A 20,899-nucleotide genomic window follows, 5' to 3' on the forward strand; every position below is an offset into this window, starting at 1 on the left:
CGTTTCCTAACGTGTAACTTTGTATGTTAAGGTAAAGATATGATGCATAGTCAAAATAAAGATGATTCCCAACTTAAAAATTAAAAACGATACGGAAATTAACAAGGGGGCATGCTCTCTCATTAGTCGACTGACAACACCATGACAAAAACAAGTCCCCAAAACACCACATAAAAAACAAAAGACAGAGCTATTGAACCCAATGAAAAACCAGGATGACTTCAGGTGCTCCAGAAGGAGTAGCAGATACGATATCCGTCATGCTGGAATATCAAATCAACTGAGAGAATTAAATAATTTATATAAAAGCAGTGCTGAAATATTCCTACATAGAAATGAGAATTGAAGTTAAAATCAGATCAATACAAAGACAGAAAAACCCCACTTCACTTAAGTACAGATCTGAGAGTGTTCACAGTTACTGAAAATATGTATAAAAAAAATTCCAAAGGTTTCTCGTAGTGGCTAATTCTTTTTAAAATAACTGACAGTATGTAAAATTATGTTTAAAAACACTATAGTCAAGATTATAAGAGATATTTTGGTATGTGCTTGGTTTCAGATGCAATTGCGCATTAATTCAATATAAAAAGTTAATACAACCACTTTTGAATTTAATAAGTGATTTGAAAAAATGGCCTTCTGTTTCACAAAAGGCGCACACAAGGCACATTTCAATGAGAAAGAATGAATGAAATTTTATAAATTTAATCGAAATGTGTTAAACATCTGAAGGTGGCAAAGTTTAATTGACTTCAAAGTGAGTTTATCATCAAATCAGCCGTTAAACTAATCTTATTGGGTATGTAAAGTGTCTTGTAACCAAAGAAAATATAATTCTAATTATTGAAAGTTATTGCTGCCTTTGTATGTAAAATAAATAATCTGTAATTCATAGAGTTCCTTGACAAATTAGCGATGAGAGGGATTGTTAAGAATTGTAAGGTATAGATGGATGGAATATTGAATGGGTGGAGTTGTACCCACGATCATACCAAATAATAGACCTGATTGAATTGCAATAAAATCGTTTAAGTGAATTGAGCCATCATAAAGGATGATGAGCTTTATTGAACAGCGCTAGGAGAGGTAACAACATTAAAGGGACTGTCATCTTTATAATTGAAATATTATAAATATAGTTTGATACGCATTCACTTGATATGTTGATGCTGTATTAGTATAAAACATAATCAAACGCCCATTTTAACCAAAAAAAGAAATACCTTATCTTTTCTCACCAGTTCATGGTTTTCAAATAATTAATTTTAACTGAAAACTTTCAGGTTACAAGGTTTCATGTATTTCAAGCATAAACTATTCCAAATTTTATATTAGAAAACTCCATTCACTTGGCAAATGAAAGATGTCATTTTAGTACAACTATCTTTAAAATGATGTTACTGAATTAAACTACTGTTTGTAGATATCTTAATATATGTGTTAAATATTCTCACTGTTCTTTAAAGACAAACAATGACATTAATACAGTATTCTAATCTTTATACTTATATTAAAACATAAGCTTTTATATCTAGTTGTGTTATCGTGGTTATCTTGAAAGACAAACAATATTCTTCACACCACTAAGTATCTTAAAGAAAATCACATAATTATAAACAATAGTAAAAAAATGTGTTAGACCGTTGCGTCTACTATTATTGTGATTAAGGTGTGGATCAATTCTGCAGCTGGGGGACTGCTAGTCCCCGTGGGTATCTACAGCGCAGTGAGTAGTCAGTGCTTCGGTATTGACCTGATTTATAACATATTCTTTTTATTAATCCGTTTGTATATTTAAAAATTATTTAGGAACTAAATTTTCAAATCCCTGAGGTAAGGGTCTAGCGTTTCTCATATTCAATTAACTCATCATAGATACTAGGATATATATTTTGGATTGCAGGCGCACGTTTTGTTTACAGAAGGCTAATGAATGACGCTTGCATAAAAAAAGTTAATAAGGCAAAAATTCTTGGGTTAGGAAATCTTAAGTGTTGCTCAAGTGCTTTTACAACATTTGCCTCCATTTGTTAGGGTTTGAGCGTTCTGTGGAAGGAAAAATTCTAAGGAGAATGAATGAATGCATAGAAAGTGTAAGATGAAATAGTAAAACACTAGTCGACAAATGTTATTTAGATAATTTTAGGCGTATAAAGTATAACTAAACAAAAATGACAAAAACAAAAATGACTGATTCCAGCTACAGATTTATACTCAAATTTTGATTTAATTAATATGATGTAATCTATTCTTTAAATAGTCGACGTTATATTCTAAGAATGTTAGACCAACAAAAAGTCAGATTATTTTTGTGTACAGACATATTTATATGAAAAAACAGTTTACTATAAAATACAAAAACTTTAAAAGTTACAACTACATATTTGGAAATAGATAGTTACAAGACTAATTATCCACGATCAAAGAATGAATTAAGTTCTCTTGACATATCTGAAATACCTGTCTGTGGATGGACGATTGTAATGCTATAATTGCTATTGATTTCGTTCAACGCCTTATGTTCAATCTTATCCCCTCAAATTTCCAATTTAACGAAATTAGTACTTTAAGAAAATGACAATTCAATTTAATCTAACTGAAGTTTTTTCTTTTGTTGCCAAATTTGATTATTGTGAGAATTGACTCTTTATACAGAAAGTGTTAAAGCAAATGTCCCTAAGGTTTGTTTGGAGATAAAACCCGATTTCTTTGTAAGTTATAATCCGATTTAAAGGTTATTAAATTTTAATTTCGTTTGAAGTTTCAATATATTTCTCATCTGGGGTCAACATGCGATAGCCATCTAGTTTGTCCTTCTCACATAGATTGGTAAGAGATACTTAAAATATCTGAGTAAAACACACTTCTAAAAATAGTTTTGTAAAACAGCACAAACACAACAACGTCATTGTTAACCAAAACCATCTGCATCATAGATAATGGGTCTTTTTTTCAGTGACAGTACAGACATTTGAAATGAATATAAAAATAACAAGATAAGGAATATTTCCCAGTGAGACAACTATCCATCAGAGTTCAAGTGAAATAAATGTAAGAAACTATAGTTCAATGCACGACTTTCAACAATGAATAAACCCCGTACAAAAAAAAGACAGCTATAAATGGCCTCGACATGAAGCAAATATATATCAACACTTTGTGCAGAAAGTTACAACTGCGATAAAAGCTGCAAAAACTATACTTTCACTTTCTGTTCAAAATGTGCACAAACTATCATGTTTAAACTTGTTCCAAGATTCCGAGAGAAGGATTTCCTAAATAGTCGAAAGTGAAACATTTCTTTACTTTTTTTACTATGAAATTCAAATACTTTTAACATTTCTTTTTTCGAAAAGTTATTCATTAAGGGAAAGGAAAGAACAACTGATGTTTTTTTGTAAATTTCTGTTATGAACATTTCATTATTTGGAACAATTGGCCGTTTCAGAATCTAAAGGACTATGGGTAATTGCATTGTCCGTTACCCAAAAATGAAAATAACGTTACGTCATTGGTTGAATTTCGATTGTTTAGGACGTTTTAAACCAATCAAAACGCTTTGGTGTACGCTTTTGAAAATATTACTCAGGATTCATTAGATTCTGAAACGGCGAATTAGATAGTATTAGTATAACTTCTATGTTATTTGAATACATTGGATCGCACACATGTTTTCAGTTATTGACGTGACCTCTGATAGGTGAGATATTCTATGAATTTATATATGTAGTCGTTAATTTTTTTTAACCAATAAACATTCTGAAACCAAACATACGGTTGCTACATGTATATGTGGAGCAGGATCTGCTTTCTCTTCCGGTGCATCATAGATTATCCTCAGCTTTGAGTGGGATTCTTTTTGCCCATTCTTTAGTTTTTCTTTGTTGTTTTTTTCTGTTTTATTGTTCGTCTGTTTGTATGTTTGTCTTTTTTTTATCCACAGCCTTGTCAGTTTATTTTCGACTTACGAGTTTGAATGTGTTGGTAAAGGGGTAATTAATAAGAATATATACGTTGGAATACACCAATGCACAACATTTTGAAATTTAATGTTAAAGAATATATTTAGATATAAAGAAGCGAGCGAATAAGAAAATAAAGTTTCAGAAGTATGCAAAGGCATCATTACATTTCCGCATTCTTTCTGTGTGTCAACTTGAATACGTTTAATTAATTTGAAATTGGTCTTAAAATTGAAGGTATAAAAAAAGTTTTCGAAACAAATTACTATTGACAATCGAAAATGATTTCAACTCATTTTAAATGTGTTTCGGAAACATGGACGGATCAGGATTTTTCAAAGGGGGCGTAATTCCATAAAACTGACAATTTCCACAGAGTAACGTGAGGCTCACATATTTTATACGATTTTATGCTAAAAAAAATATACAAATGGTGAACTACATGATATAATAAATTTTGGAGATGAAAAAGGGGGCTATGGCCTCTTGGCGCTCCTGGATTGGCCACTGGAAACACCTGTATCTTTTTAGAAAAAAAAATAAAATCATTGAGCTTTGCTTTCGTAATGATCTTTAAACGACAAATATTTTTGCTTCTTTTCCCATGAAGACAATAACAATCAAAACCAAGGAGTAAACAAAGACTCACAAAACCAAAGGACATTTGTATCAACAGTTAAAATAATAAATAAGAAACAACACGAACTCCACTAAAAACCGGAAGTGAAATCAGGTGCCCCGGAAGGGTAAGCATTTCCTGCACCGTATACGTCGTAAGATATTTTAAAAAATGAAGTCAAAATAAATCAGCGAGTTGAATGTGCAGTGTGTATTAGGGATTACATTTTTAAAAGTTAAGGAAGATAATTAAATCCATTCAAAATATTCCTAATATAAAAACAATTCAATATAAATAAAAAAGATGTGGTATGATTACCAATGAGACAACTTTCTACAAGAGACCAAAATGACACAGAATGTATGCCAACTATGACATCGTTAATCAAATTATATTTCCTAATATTAATATACATACGGAAGACCTGCTTAAGCATTTGGTGCAAATTAGTTCATATTAATAATAAGATAAAAGATAAAAATATATATATATATAATGTGACAATAATGCTTGGTTAGTACATGGTGATTTTATACATGGTGCAGATATTTAAACTTACACGACCTTAAGTCAGTTCCATATGTTTACACAAAGGTAACTGTATCATTCTGTACAGATGGGGTTTATGTATTGTGTTTTATACATCACAATGGATATAAAAAGTCCAAAGAAAATATTTATTGTAAATAATACATAGCATAAAAGGTAATAAACCTGAAATGCTTCGTATGGAAGATGTCAATATCATTCCGTATCTAGGAACATTGTGTTTTATTTGTTGAAATTTTATTGCTTGATAATGTATTAAAATATGATGGAGTCTTAGTGTCGTAATTTCACGCTGAAATCAGTTTATTATGTGTGAAAAATTTTGGACAACAAAAAAGTTATAAAATAAACCATAAAGTTATATTTGAAGTACAAAAGCTATTGTCTGGTGAAATTGAAAGGTTTTATTACACATATAATAAGTACTAGAGTCGCTTCCCCTTACTTGTGAACTAACCACAAGAGCCAAAAATTCAGATAGCATGTATCATCCTTATTTTCTCCTCACGATTACAAATCAAACACTGTAAACGACAATAAGAAAGATAATATGAATGGGAAGTTATTGCTATCTGCATTCATTCATAACGTTTTTAGTCAATAAGACACAGGTATGTTTCATTTTTGGGGTTCTTTGAAGTTGCTTTTGATTATCATTGTTTTTGTTTACGAACGTTTTCATGACTTATCGGCGAACTCGTTATAAAATATATAATTCAGATTCAAAAAACATTTAAAAAATAGGATCTACTGATTCATGTAGAGGGAATAGTATTTTTTTTTCTTTATTTTCAATGGTATAAATAAAAGGAGAAGAGGGAAAATACATCAATGAGACAACAACATAACGACAAAAATAACCACCATAATAGACATCCACAAGACATCATACATTGTCCAAATAGTTATCAAAAGTACCAGGATTATAATTTAGTACGCCAGACGCGCGTTTCGTCTACATAAGACTCACCAGTGATGCTAAAATCGAAATATTTATAAAGCCAAACAAGTACAAAGTTGAAGAGCATTGAGGATAAAAAATTCCAAAATGTTGTGCAAATACGGCTAAGGTAATCTATGCCTGGAATAAGAAAATCCTTAGTTTTTCGAAAAAGGTTTGTAAACAGGAAATTTATAAAAATGTCCACATGATTGATATTCATATCAACACCGAAATGTTTAGCTTTAAGTCCTTACGAGTCCATAGTTGGTATAAACATTTTAAACAATGGTAGATGGAAATTATATTGCTATTCAATGCCAGAAAATGTAGATGTTATATGATCTTATATGAATATGAAGCCTGATTTGTACAAAAACCGACAAATTGAGTTTCATTTAAACGTCATAGTTCATAAGATAACAGTCCACAGTAAGATATACCATCCTACCCGGACACATGACTCCGACTCTGAGCCAACCATCCTTTTGTCTCACTCGAAACTGCCGTGTGCTCAGCGAATAAGGAGCAGATACAGTTCTGATTTGACTTGTCTGGTTAACTGTTTGCACTGTCAAAATTCTAAATGCATCAATAGTTAATTAGTCACAGATATGGACCCAGGACGTTTTAAAATAAGAAGTACTAGGGGACAAGTTAGCGCAAACATTACAGTCAATTTTAGCGCAAAATTGATCCGTTCACCTGTATTATAACAATATTATAACAATGGTTCATCATGAAAATGAATGTTGTTGATGAAAAAAATACAGACGAAGGCAAAATACAATGTGTAATGGCAACCGTTATTTGATAGGCATTATGTCTGACCGAATAATATGTAACTGAAGATTCTATGTTTCCACCTAAGGTTAGAGATGAGGTTCTATGTTATTCAAAGCAAATAAATAAACGGTTCAGGGGTTGGTTTCACAAAAAAAAAAACTTTCGACTAAGATTGATCATTATATACTGAATTGTTCATGACTTACCACCAATCTTAGTCGTTAAGGTTTATTTTTTTGGGGGAAACCGACTCCAGTGTCGTTGCATGCTTCATTATAATGAGACATGTTATAGTTGACATAGAGCCGTTTACATTTTTCTGGATACTATCATCAACTGCAAACCACAACATTTATCAAAATAAGAGGTATGTTTGAATGTGTACATTAATCTGGACAAGATAATATGAGATAGTTCCTACTGCAATGTTAAAAACAATATTGCATATATATGCGTATCAAGAGCCATTAAAGTACATTATCTAAAATTATATGCTAAAATGGGCATTGATCATTTAAATTTTCGCTAATATAATTAAAAAATCTTGCTTTAAAACACGTTATACTAAGGCGCTAAAACGTCCGATTATTTTCTCTTAAATGTCAAAAAATACCCCCCGTTGGTCTGTTCTACTGGATTCCTTCAAACCGACATAAAACAAATGTTAATACACATCCACGTCTGACCAGAAAGGTGGTCGCTATATCTAATGCATTGTGAAGAGAAAGTGGCATATCCTCTCTGCACGCAAAAGAACCCCTGTAACAACTCTTATAGAGGTTCTTATGTAATCAAAGTACACCCTTATTAATGTATTCTTCTTTTCTTTCAATTGCTGTCTATATTTCCATCCTTCGTCAATCCGACAGACACAGACATTGTACATTTTGGGGTATGAGTGCCAATGATACTGCCTCCTTATCGGATGTTTTGTTAATTTGTCCTGGATATTTGCCAATGTACGTTAAGAAAAAATAAATCTATCAATTTTCTTTTCTAATATGGTTTGTATAAACGAAAAATAATTATTAAAGTATTGTAACCCAACAGAGAGAAAAGTTTTTAATCTTAAATATTCGATGTTGTGTAAAGCATGTAATTAATGTATAAAAAAAGAAGATGCGGTATGATTGTCAATGAGACAACTCTCCACAAGAGATCAAATGGCACAGAAATTATCAACTATAGGTCACCGTATGACTTTCAACAATGAGCAAAGCCAGCTAGTAATGGCCCCGAAATGACAAATGTAAAATAATTCAACCGTGAAAACTAATGGCCTAAATTTTGTTCAAAAAATGAACGAAAACAAATTGTTTGCCTACAATTGTTACTCTTCGAGAGAGTAATACAAAAAACGACCTAACCTATAGTTAGTATTGGGATTTGGACTGCATAGTAAAATCGTTCAATTTCCAAAACGGTTAACATCTATAATCGCTTAAATCAAAATGCAATTAAATTTGAAACAAAAGATTATGAAGTTCCTTTAAAAAAGTGAGTTAATTATACTAATCAATTATTTATGTTTTTTAAAATTCGAGTACAATTTCATAAAATCATAAAAGACAGTTAGTTCAAGACATTTAACCCTTCTTGCTTAAAAAATAAATCTTAATCCAATTAAAAAGTAGTTTATCATTATTAAATTCTTGTCTAGAGAGCACATGGAAGAAATTATATTGACAGGTGACATTATTTTGTAATAAAAGACAAAAATTCAAAGACCAATGTTAAGGCCACTGTATGGCCTCAATCAATCATGACAATGTACTACCACTGAAAGATGAGTGCAAAACGGTCATTTCAGCAGCTTGTTTAAAAAATTACAAAATACAAAAAAAGTTAAATAATTGCTACAAAGATGGGCGAAAGATACCAGAGGGACATTCTAACTCATATGTCGAAAATAAACAGAGAGCACCATAGCTAAAAAAAAATAGAAAATAACCCAATAGACAAACAATAGTACACAAAACACAACATAGAAAACTGAACATTTCGAACCCTACAAAATTCGGGGGGGGGGGGGGGGGTTCAGGTGCTCCAGAAGGGTAAGCAGTTCCATCTCCACATGAGACACCCGTCGTGTTTCTAATGTTATTACAAATAAGCCCATACATATGTGCCTAGACTTTAGTCAAGGATAACTAACTATTGAAGTGTTATACAGTGACGTATGAAATTTCATTTCAAATTCAAGAAATCAGAAAGGATTAAGAACTGTCACGAAAGATTTAAATTTGATTGTTACTAGCACGAATGGAGTTGGCAAATGAACAATCAAAGATGCAGATAGCAAAACACATCTACGGTCCAATATACAACTTGTTCATCTATAGACAGGTGTATATGCAATAATAACGTTTCACAATCATATCCACCAAAGCAAATTGTTCTTTAACAGGCACAGTTTTTTTTTCTCTCTGTTGTATGTTAGAAATGTGTCAGCTTTGTATATGTATAAGTAATCTAAACAAATGATTTGATTGACCATTGACATTTCATTAGATTATACTACAAGGCTGTTTCGTCTAGACAGGATATATTGACATTATCATTAGTACTAACCTTAGAAAAAAATTTACTGCGGCCAAAAAAATAAATGTTCCAAATGAGATAAAAGCAATAAATTTCCCATTGTTTGATAAGTTTCATAGATTCGAAATACATGTTTTGTCTACAGTGAAACATTTTAAAGCTGGATAGTTTACTTTGAAGTTCAAGTTAGAAAAATCATGAAGACTGAAGAAAAAATATTTTGGTGTCGTGACGAGACAAATTAGACAAATGCGTTGACAACATTAGTGACATAACAACTTATCTTAGACTATTTGTTTATCTATTTGTTCAATGAGAAAATAAACCATTTGTCTTGCACTGTTCTTGTTTAGATAACCGTTTGATACGATTGAAAATAAAATGTGTTAACATGTTTCTTTACAAAAGTAACAAAAAACAATACTATTGATGAGAAGGGGTTATATTACTCCTAAAGACACATATCTGGAATTTTTTATGTATCAATCAATTAACTTCGACAAACATCAATGCGCGTTTTTGCAAATTCAATGTTTTTTTTTTTTGTTTTTTTTTAAAAGAAATTAAATAATTTGGGCACATGTATTAAATACACCTACAAATGTATGAGGGCGTTTGCCGATTGTGTTGACCTTTTTTCACGAAAATATTATTGGCAATGCAGATTTGATTGTTTTCAATAATTAAGGAGGGGGTCCTTAAAGCAATTTGACCATGTGATATTGAAAGGCATGATAAATGCATGGTATCCAAATTCAATTGGTGTGAATGAATTAGATGTTATTCTACATTATCAAAAATATCATATCAAATACCTTTATATACATTTCTTAAATCTCTTAACAGTAGATTTATCAAATTTAATAAAATGTTTATGTCGAAACAACATCTGATAAACAAATTTAATAATACTTTTAGATATTTGGATGATATCTTGGCTCTCAATAATGACGACTTCAGTATGTATATTAATGAAATTTATCCTGTTGAACTTACTTTAAATAAAGCTAATACTAACAATGACCACTGCCCTTTTCTCGATCTTGATATCTATTTCACTAATGGAAAGCTGAATACTAAAATTTATGATAAAAGGGATGATTTTTCATTTCCTATCGTTAATTATCCGTTTTTAGATGGTGACGTTCCCTTGTCACCATCTTACGGTGTTTATATATCTCAACTTGTACGATTCGCTCTTGTATGTAACAATGTTTAAGATTTTAACGAGAGCAATTTATGTATTACTGAAAAATTATTACACCAGGGTTTTCGATATCACAAACTAGTCAAAACATTTACTAAATTTTATCATCGGTATAAAGACATCATTCGTAAATATAGCTCAACATGCAGACTTCTAATACGTTCAGGTATTTCACATCCAATTTTTTATGGAAATATTCTTTATAAAGCACAAAGGTGTCAGTATTCACCTCAGAAACTTACAAAACCTTTGAATAGACTTATTAAGAAGGGATATAATTACGATACTGTTGTCAAGTCATTAAAGATTGCATATTTTGGCGTTAATATTGAGTCACTGATAAGGTCTTTGCATCGGAACTAAACACATTTATTCTAAAAACAGTTGTTGGCATGACACGGGTTATGTTCTTCTCATATATGTTATGATGGTATGATACTAAACCCCTAACGGGAAGGATTGTGCCTGATGTTCATATGATGAAATCATAATCTTTCAGTCAGTTTAATTGAAGTCTGGAGCTGGCATGTCAGTTAACTGTTAGTAGTCTGTTGTTATTCATGTATTATTGTCATTTTGTTTGTTTTCTTTGGTTGCATCTTCTGACATCGGACTCGGACTTCTCTTGGGCTGAATTTTAGTGTGCGTATTGTTGTGCGTTTGCTTTTCTACATTGGTTAGAGGTATAGGGGGAGGGTTGAGATCTCACAAACATGTTTAACCCCGCCGCATTTTTGCGCCTGTCCCAAGTCAGGAGCCTCTTGTATTATTTTAATTTTAGTTTCTTGTGTACAATTGGAAATTAGTATGGCGTTCATTATCACTGGACTAGTATATATTTGTTTAGGGGCCAGCTGAAGGACGCCTCCGGGTGCGGGAATTTCTCGATACATTGAAGACCTGTTGGTGACCCTCTGCTGTTGTTTTTTATTTGGTCGGGTTGTTGTCTCTTTGACACATTCCCCATTTCCATTCTCAATTTTAATTCAAGGTTCACAACTTACAAATGTGACCAAAGTAAAGCTAGGTTTGTGCTATTTGAAATATTGGCTTTTTTTTGTCAAATCCGCAAAGGATTAGGGGATGGTATCGTTTCCCAATTAGCAGAATGGAATGTTTGTTTTGATTTATCAAACAAAAAATGAAAGAACGCTGATAACTTTCCTTCAAACATTTCAACTGATTTTACATTTTTGAAAAACCAAAACTAATAACTGGTCAATTTTAAAATTAAAGCAATCATATTCAAGTCCAACTTTAATCAACACTGAAAGATGAAATTTGTGACAAGTGACTTTTTTGTGACCTTGATAAATACCAACACATTTATAGATAAAGAGAAAGACGGAGTTGCAAAAAGAAATTACAGATCAAATTATTGTCAAAGGAAAAACAACGAAAAGACAAATACGGTGTATAGAAAACTAAAGATTTAACCCGACAAAAAATGAGGAGAAATTTCAGATGCTGTGAAAAGGTGTTGACAATGTCTTTTTAAACAAGCAAAAATATCAACACTCAACTGTTCCCAAGGGAGTAATGACTTTAGTTAAAGATCAATTGCAGAACAGGTTCCACCAGTGGAGTTGGACTAGCTACAGCAGCTGTAGTATGTAAGTTTTAGAGTTTTTGATTTTGTTATTTTTCGGTTGTGCTTTTATGTGGAATCTTATTTTAAATATCTGTTGTTTCCATCAATCATGAACTTGTCTGTCCTATAAAATTCTGAAACCTGTTCACATTTTCATTTCGAACTTTAACTTTCGATTATGATTCTGTATCAGAGAACTTCACTGTGTCTTAGGTTAAGTTAATACGTTATGCAATGATGCCATTATATCGACTTTAGAAAACGAGTGACGAGACGGGTGTTCCAAATGGAGAAGAAACTATAAACCCATATAATACAATCATAGATCGGATTTGTTTGCGTTACTCAATAGAAATTGTTTTTGTTAACTGTGTTGAAGACTGTTACTGGTCTTTCCGTTTTTTTCATTTTGGCCTGGGTTTGTTTTGTAAGTTATACCTTCCACCGAGATAACAAACCGCGAAACAACTAAAAAAAACAAGCGGCCTGATTTAAGTTTCTAATATTAAACGAAATGGCGATATATATATGGATACTTTGTTATGTAACGTATATGTATATGTATTATCTTTCATTTAGAAATCTACTAACTTCGGAATTGAACTGTATGACCCACATAATCGACCTTTCATTATCGTTTGAAACCACCTGTTACAACCTTATTCATGTTTTTTTTGCTAAACGAACACAAAATGAAGATGTTTACAATTGATCACTTCAGAGCGATCGAAATATGTTGTAGATTAATCATCTTAAACACCAGCTTTCAAGCTTTATTAGTAATAAAACTAAACAATGATTAATTAAGAATTTGCACGTAAATGTACAATCCTTATTTCAAAAATCACCATATCATTCTATTCAACTGTAGTAAACATATCGATACCAGCTGTTCGTGGTAAGGAAGACAGAATTAATAAATCTCAGAATGGTATCGTCTCTTTGTGTTTGCAGAAAATATATACTAGTTATGAGGAGGCTGCTTGTCATAAGCCCATCGATAGACGGCATAACTGTTAACATTTAAAATCAAAATACAAAAAAACAAAAAAAAACAAAAACAAATGTATTGCACATTGTCACGGCAATACAAGACCGTAGCAGAACTACGAGCACATAACAAATTTCAAAGACAAGACAGCAATGAAACCAAAGGTCTGTGTAACTCTAATGATAATTCAAGATGTACACAGTTTTTGAAATCAACATTAAAAAAACACCGCTGCAGTATCCAATACCTGTATAGGTAAAATACCTTGTAAGCACATAGAGAAAATAATAATAAAAATGAAATAAATTTTGCTCTGTCATTAAGTCACACAACATGTAAATCTGACCAATTGTGAAATGAAGCCACCCTACATAGGTAACTTTAGTATATGACCATTCGGAGAATGTAAATTCAAAATAGATTATGAACGCTGGGTGTAAAACCAGACCATGATCTTGAAAATAAAAGCTTCAGGGTCATATAGGGGCATTCCAGTAGTCACAGAGCAAGATGTCAATCTTTCAATTAAACTACCAGTGAATCTTAATTACGAGTTTTATTTAGCATTAGATGTTTTAATATTTCCAGATTAACCATGAAAATGAGAAAAAAACCAACATTTTTGATAAAAATCACACATTATATACATTTTAAAAATAAGTACAACAAACTGGAAACCATTTACGACAAAAAAAAAAATACAGACTCCCAGCTCGAAATTAAAAGAATCTGTCGGGAGTAAAGTCATAATAATTTTGATAGACTGTTATCTTGTGAGCTTTTAAAAAGAAGATGTTGTATGATTGCAAATGAGACAACTCTTCTCAAGAGACAAAAAGACACAGAAATTAACAACTATATGTCACCGTACGGCCTTTAACAATGACCAAAGGCCATACCTCATAATCAGATATAAAAGGCCCCGAAATGGAAAATGTAACACAATTCAAACGAGACAACTAACGGCCTTCTATTTTATATTTAATCGACGATAAATTTGTTTTACGGTCACCTTCAAGAATGGTTGACCAAATCGATGTGTCGATGTCTAACGCGCTTACTACTTATTTTCGCTCGGCAGGTGATGTATACATATAAGGAAAGCTAACACATTGTTCTTTTGGAGTTCATGCGATTCTTTCAGGGTTTTTTGGTACCTTGCCGTGTCTCTTCAAAATCGGCATACGAGATTTGAACATCAAGTAAACTACTGTCGCTTTAATCTAATAATATATAATAAAGAAATACTGAAGTATGTTAAAAACCCCACTGAAGTCATTACGTAACGAGTTAAACGGTCATCTTTACGTGGTAAACCGATACAATTTCCCTATGTTTCAACTTAAAAAAAACCTCAACATGTTATCTATTTAAGATATAAACCATGCGTGTCTTATATTATGTACCAGTCATTATTGCCGGTTTTGTCATATTTCTGATGACCTTACCTACTATCGGACAAGATTCGTAAACCACACGATGAATGTGCCGCAAAATAAGAAATAACGAAATGCTAAACAAGCCAGATACTTGACTTAAGTAAACTCAATGTTAAATCTCTGGTCTGGAAAAACATGACCTTATCAGATGTGTCATATGCACAGACCATCATTCCTCGTATTAAATAGTAAGCCGAAAGGAACACAACCAACTGTCTGCACTTCACTCGAAATTCAGATCTGTTCAATGTTTTTCAATTTCGTGATTGATTTGGTTTTTCCCTCTTTTAATTAGAATGTCATTGGTGTGTCTTGTGTTGACGAAACGTGAGTTTATCGTAATAATATATAAGCCTGAGTATATAATATAACGGTCGTTTCTATGTATGTTTACATTTGTTCTTGTTACACTTCAGTGTTCCTGTTGTTCCTATGTTTTCCTCTATAGTTTCCCTTGGTTTTGGTTTGTGTTGCAGATTTGTTTTCTCCCAATCGATTTGTGACTTTTGAGCAGCGGTATACCACTGTTTATAAACGAAACGTGCGTTTTCTGTTCTAAATTTTCGTTTTTGCTGCGTTTTTGTTGTTCGATTAAAAACTATGAAGAACAGTTCAAACCTTAACGAGCTAGGTAATGATTTCGTCGACTACAGTTCGGACTCGCTTGAGTTTGGTGAAGTAGTTATCAAAGGTACCAGGATTATAATTTAGTAAGTCTTACAAAGTACAATACCGAATAGGTACGGTTATAAATTGGACATGTGTTGTCCCACTTTGTTCAATTATTATTCAGGGTCAGTACAACGTTCAGTACATCAAAAACATCGCTGAAACTTGGTCGAGTATTTTTCTTTTTGTTCAGATATGGTTCAGATTTTAATTCAGAACTTATTGGTAAATGTAAGTTATCACTAATAATCATTTCAGACTGTTCTTATTTAGTCGAGTATTATTCAGTTCAGATAAATTTACCAATTAGTCTGTTAGCTTTCCAGGAATTGTAGAAATGCATAGCAAAACATACATATATTAACGACAGTCTTAATTTCAGTTTGGAATTCAGGCTGTTTCAATTGTGTTAACCTTACTGTCGGTATATGGTACATGTCAACTGATATTTATGTTACTTCGTAATATTAAAGATATAAAACGACACATCAGACTCCTACCAGAAGAATAGGCTCACATACTGATGTAGACTCTGGTAAAAGGACATTTGTCAATTAAGCACGTGACCAATACTTATCACCGAAAGGCGTTAGAAAAAAACCAACAACTGAATGAATAGTACATGTCTACTACAGCAATAGTTTTACTCTAGTCATATTTTGGGCCCTTTATGGCTTGCTGTTCGGTGTATATCAAGGCCCAGTGTTACCGTACTGTGACCTATAATGATTTACTTTTACAAATTGTAACTTGGATGAAGAGTTGTCTCATTGGCACTCATCGAACATCTTCTTATATTTATATATTCTTTTTCACATTCAAAAAATGTTCTCCAAATTTTGCTAAAACCCATCACTATTATTTATCTTTTTGAAGATTTTTCGCCGTTGAAAATTTATAAAGGTAATACATACCTTAAACTTTAGAATATCTAGCAAGGAAAACCCATTTTCAAATTTGTATTAATCTATCAAATAAAAACTAATTGTTTAAGTCTTCAAGAATGTGTACATTGAAAAATTAGTGAATAGAACATGAGAGTTTTTTCGTTGCAAAAGGGAGATATAAGGTTAATTGCCGATTGATACCATATTGTTTCCTATGTGTATCACATAACTATAAAATATCCCAAGTAATGATTCCCAATTTGATTATATATGTAATTATAACAATGACCGAATCCATATTTGATAACGATATCATATGTCTAATACTGTTTTCAATAAAACTGCATACGAATAAAAGGTAAACAATTCTTTCAACTGCAGTTATTAAATCAAAGGTTGTCATATGTCGTTTATATCTTCTAACGAAGTTAAATATTTCCCTGTTGCGCCTTATATTATGATGTGGTGGGAGTTTGACAGATGTCAAATTAACTTGCCATTATTCACATTACACCTCAGGTGATAACGTCATTTTTGCAGGTACATGTTTCATTTTTTTTCTTCTAAATAATGATTGTAATTCAAAATATGCTGTTGTGTATTAAAACGGCCAAGAATATTTTCTTATCATAATTTATCATTTTTAGATACAACAATTGCAACTGCAAACCATTTTGTTTTTATTCTAACTAAACTTAATACGCAAGAGAAGTTTTTCTAAAATATATGCGTTAGGTTTGGTCTTGACAAAAAGTATGGTAACCCTCCCTTTTAAAGCAGAAATAATCAAACGAAAACCATATCAAAATCATCAATACTATAATAGCGAAACATCACTTTCACACATGATCTTAGATGAGCTCTCTCGCACATTTTTAAGCTCGTCACATTCTCTAAGCGTCTACCCTTTTCCAGAGATGCTTATTGGTTCCTGTCTGTTATATTTGTTTTTCGTTTTATGTTTTATGTAAAATCGTGATGTTGGTCTTTTCGTGTACTTAAGGACCATGCATGATAACTTGAAGTTGTTGTGCCCCTTATGTAAAATTCGAAAATCAAAGAGTATTTTACATCTACCAAATAACATCCTACAGATGGTCATAAGAAATTAGGCTGTCTGAAATCAGTATTTATATTTTTTTTTACATTTGTCTTACATATTGGCACCAGGTCTTCAAACTTCTTACATTTATTGCATTACAGCAGAAAAAGACTACCAAATATCATCAACATCGAGATATTTTCATTAATGTACATATGTCGAATAATCATTAATTTGAGATTTACTGAGTAATTAAAACAATTTTGAAAGATATACTCATTTTCCTCTACCTCATTGTTTCTTTGTTGCCGTTTATATATATTTACTTGAAATCATAAGCAAAAAGTGAATATGACATCATAAAGAATTCATCTACTTTGTCCTTTTGGCTCAAGTTCCAAAACGTAACCAGTCTACACAAATTACTAAGTTATAACATGGTTGTAGTGGCAAATTTGGTCTGGTCAATGTAACCAAATCTCTCTTCAGATAATAGTTATAGTTAAAATTATCACAAAAACAAATTCGGAAGATACAAAAGAGGCAACCAACATCGCCAAAATCCTAACTAAAAGATTAACAACCCACAAACCATTTCAAAGAAAACTAAAGTTTGCGCAACAAAGTATATTTTTTTCTGAAGGATGAGTAGTTATAGCTTCAATATTGGAACCCCTCGTGTTGTATATGATAAGTATAATTCAGTGATAAGTCTCATACAAATATATCGTTATCAAAGAAAATAACATGGAAATGTGATTACGTCAAATGTATGGTACACATTGTCAGTGTGACACTAATGCTTTATTGAATATATCAATCACCCTATAAGATAAGTTTACTGAAGCCATGAAGTAATTTTTGTACTGGAATCTGCTAATTTCAGTAATCAAAATTTGTTTGGTTTTTTGGTTTTTTTTTGTTTTTTTTTTGTTTTTTTTTTGGGGGGGGGGTACATATGCATGAAAGACTTACAAAAGGTCTCGAATGTAATTCTATTTTGATCTGAACAGCTATTTTGATCCGAAAAGAATAATAAGTCAATATTTAATCTTTCAGTACATTTTCAGACTTATCCACTGCAGTTAATGCAGCACAGTTCTACAATTCTCCTGCAGTCAATTTTAAAGTCTGTTCAGTCTATGTTCTGACTATTCAAGTAGTCAATATTTACCTGTATAAAAATGATACTTAATAGTTATTAAAGGTACCAGGATTATAATTTAATACGCCAGAGTTTCGTCTACATAAGACTCATCAGTGACGCTCAGATTGAAATAGTTTAATAGCTAAACAAGTACAAAGTTGAAGAGCATTGAGAACCCAAAGTTCCAAAAAGTTGTGCCAAATACGGCTAAAATTATCTTTTCCTGGGATAAGAAAATCCTTAGTTTCCGAAAATTTTAGAGTTTTATAACAGGAAATTTATAAAAATGACCATATAATTGATATTCATGTCAACACCGAGGTGCTGACTACTAGTCTGAAATGGTTCAGAATAGTACTGCATTTTCTGAATAGTACTGATAAGCTGCTAACATACAAGTCATTTGGACTCTGCTGGATAGTTGTCTCGCCTTATTTAATAGAATACATGTTATAACATGTAACACAGTGATGACTGCTGTAACCATATTGTGACTATTATATCGATTATGTCTGTTTTGTTCACGCATCGTTGTAAGTATAACGGAATTTGGTGCGACTGTCAAACAAGTGAGAGGTTTAGCGCTATAAAACATTTGAAAATGCTTGTACCAAGTCAGGTATATGACAGTTGTTGCCAATTCGTTTGATGTGTTTTATCATTTGATTTTGCCATTTGATTAGGGACTTTCCGTTTTATATTTTCCTCGGAGTTCAGTATTTTTTGTGATTTTACTTTTTACTAGTTGGAACCAAAACTAGGGGGACTTCTCGATTTCAATGGTATTGAGGAGAGAAACCAATGCATTGCTTTCAACATGATTCAAATTAACACTACCATTTGTCTAGGTTCTAACCATATTTGGCAACATAAAGACTTCACTCTAGCTGATTAAAACAATAAAGACAACTTCATTCCTTATATAAATAATATTGAAAATTTCTATATTTTCCTACTCTTTAGTTGCAGATTGAATCTAAGATACCATTTGGGTACATATTTTTAATTATGAACTGCATTGATATTAGTATAAATGAGATGAAAGTGAACCTACCTTTCAAATATCAGTGCTAAAACGTAGAGGAGTTGGGAAGATACTGCAAAATGTAAGGATTTAAACAAAACACTAGACAAAAACTCATTACATTTCGTGTGAAAATGACGAGACAGTTTTGTTTATTTTAACTAACCAAAAGCAGATGAAACATTTGTAAGTCGCCATTTTTTTTAATAAAAAGAGAGGCGTGCGTGATAGATGACATACACCAGTAATAACCGATACAGTAAAACAGGACAAGGAGTGAACCTTCGTTTGTATATATGGTACGTAATTTAAAATTAATGAATCACTTGTAGACTTTAACATTTTTCACACTTTACCTCTAAAATATGAAATATACATACAAAGGATGAGTGATTTTTATCATCGCTTAGTTCAACACGTCAAGTGGAAAAGCAACAAAGTTTTATGAAAGGCTCTTTTTGACTTTGATCAAAGGTTTTGTTTCTTTTGTGTGGAATGAGAAAAACTTATCAATATTTAGATAAAGACTAAACGTGTAAACATGCTCACATAATAAACTGTAAAAGAGGGATATCCGTTGACATAATGTGGTTTTAAATATCATCCCTTTTGAATTTTAATTAAATCAAATAGACTGCATGACATACAGAAAAATGAAACAGAAATTGTTTGTTTCTGATTTGGATGATATAAGTAATCTATACGTTTTGATATGTTTCAGATGTTTAAGGAGGACGGGTTGTTAGAAGTAATATCAATTAACTAGTGATCTGAACTCGAACGAGATTTATAGTCAACTTAAAATATTTAACCCTTTTAAGGAAATAAATTAAAAAATCACGGCTATTGCTTTCAAATGCTGCTGGGTTGTAAAATGGTATTTGATACTGTTGAAATTCAAAGATGATATTACACTAGATAAATACAATAGTATTAACAAGACTTCTTTGTCATACGACTCTGATTTCACACCTGGATCTTGCCTTGTGTACTATGGTATAAATGTGGGAGCAGTACTACAAATATCAGATACCCAAGATCAAACGCCTCATTATACAAACAATCTGATTATATCAGGTCTTTTTCTGTTGTTTTATCACAACCTTGTAGAGACTGATAACCATCATATCTTTATATGTTCTTTATACAGGTGCTTTATTAGATTGCAATATAAGCTTGTTGGTAACAACAAACTTCTACTGAAACCTTATAAAGACAGTATGAAATGTAATACTTTAATTGACGTGTAGATTTCCCAGTTTACGCTATCGGTATATAATTATCAATAACATTTTTAGTACGACTCATTTCTGTTCATTCAGTATTTTCCCACAAATATTGTCTAAGAGGTCTTTTGTTTTATAAATTTACGCATACTATATATATTTAGTATAATGATTAATCATAAAACAAAACAATTGCATAAGCTTTAAACATAGCGTTATACAAAAACAATGTTCTGAGGATTGACTGAATCAACCAAACTTGACAATCGAAAGTAG

General features: G+C 31.7%; 1 protein-coding gene across 2 annotated transcripts in view; it reads right to left on the reverse strand.

The window, feature by feature from the left end:
- LOC139512455 (sonic hedgehog protein-like) overlaps positions 1-20,899 on the reverse strand; it is a 72,220-nt gene that overhangs the window by 44,156 nt on the left and 7,165 nt on the right. The window lies entirely within an intron of this gene.

This window comes from Mytilus edulis, chromosome 2 (assembly GCF_963676685.1).
Source record: "Mytilus edulis chromosome 2, xbMytEdul2.2, whole genome shotgun sequence".
Taxonomy (NCBI): domain Eukaryota; kingdom Metazoa; phylum Mollusca; class Bivalvia; order Mytilida; family Mytilidae; genus Mytilus; species Mytilus edulis.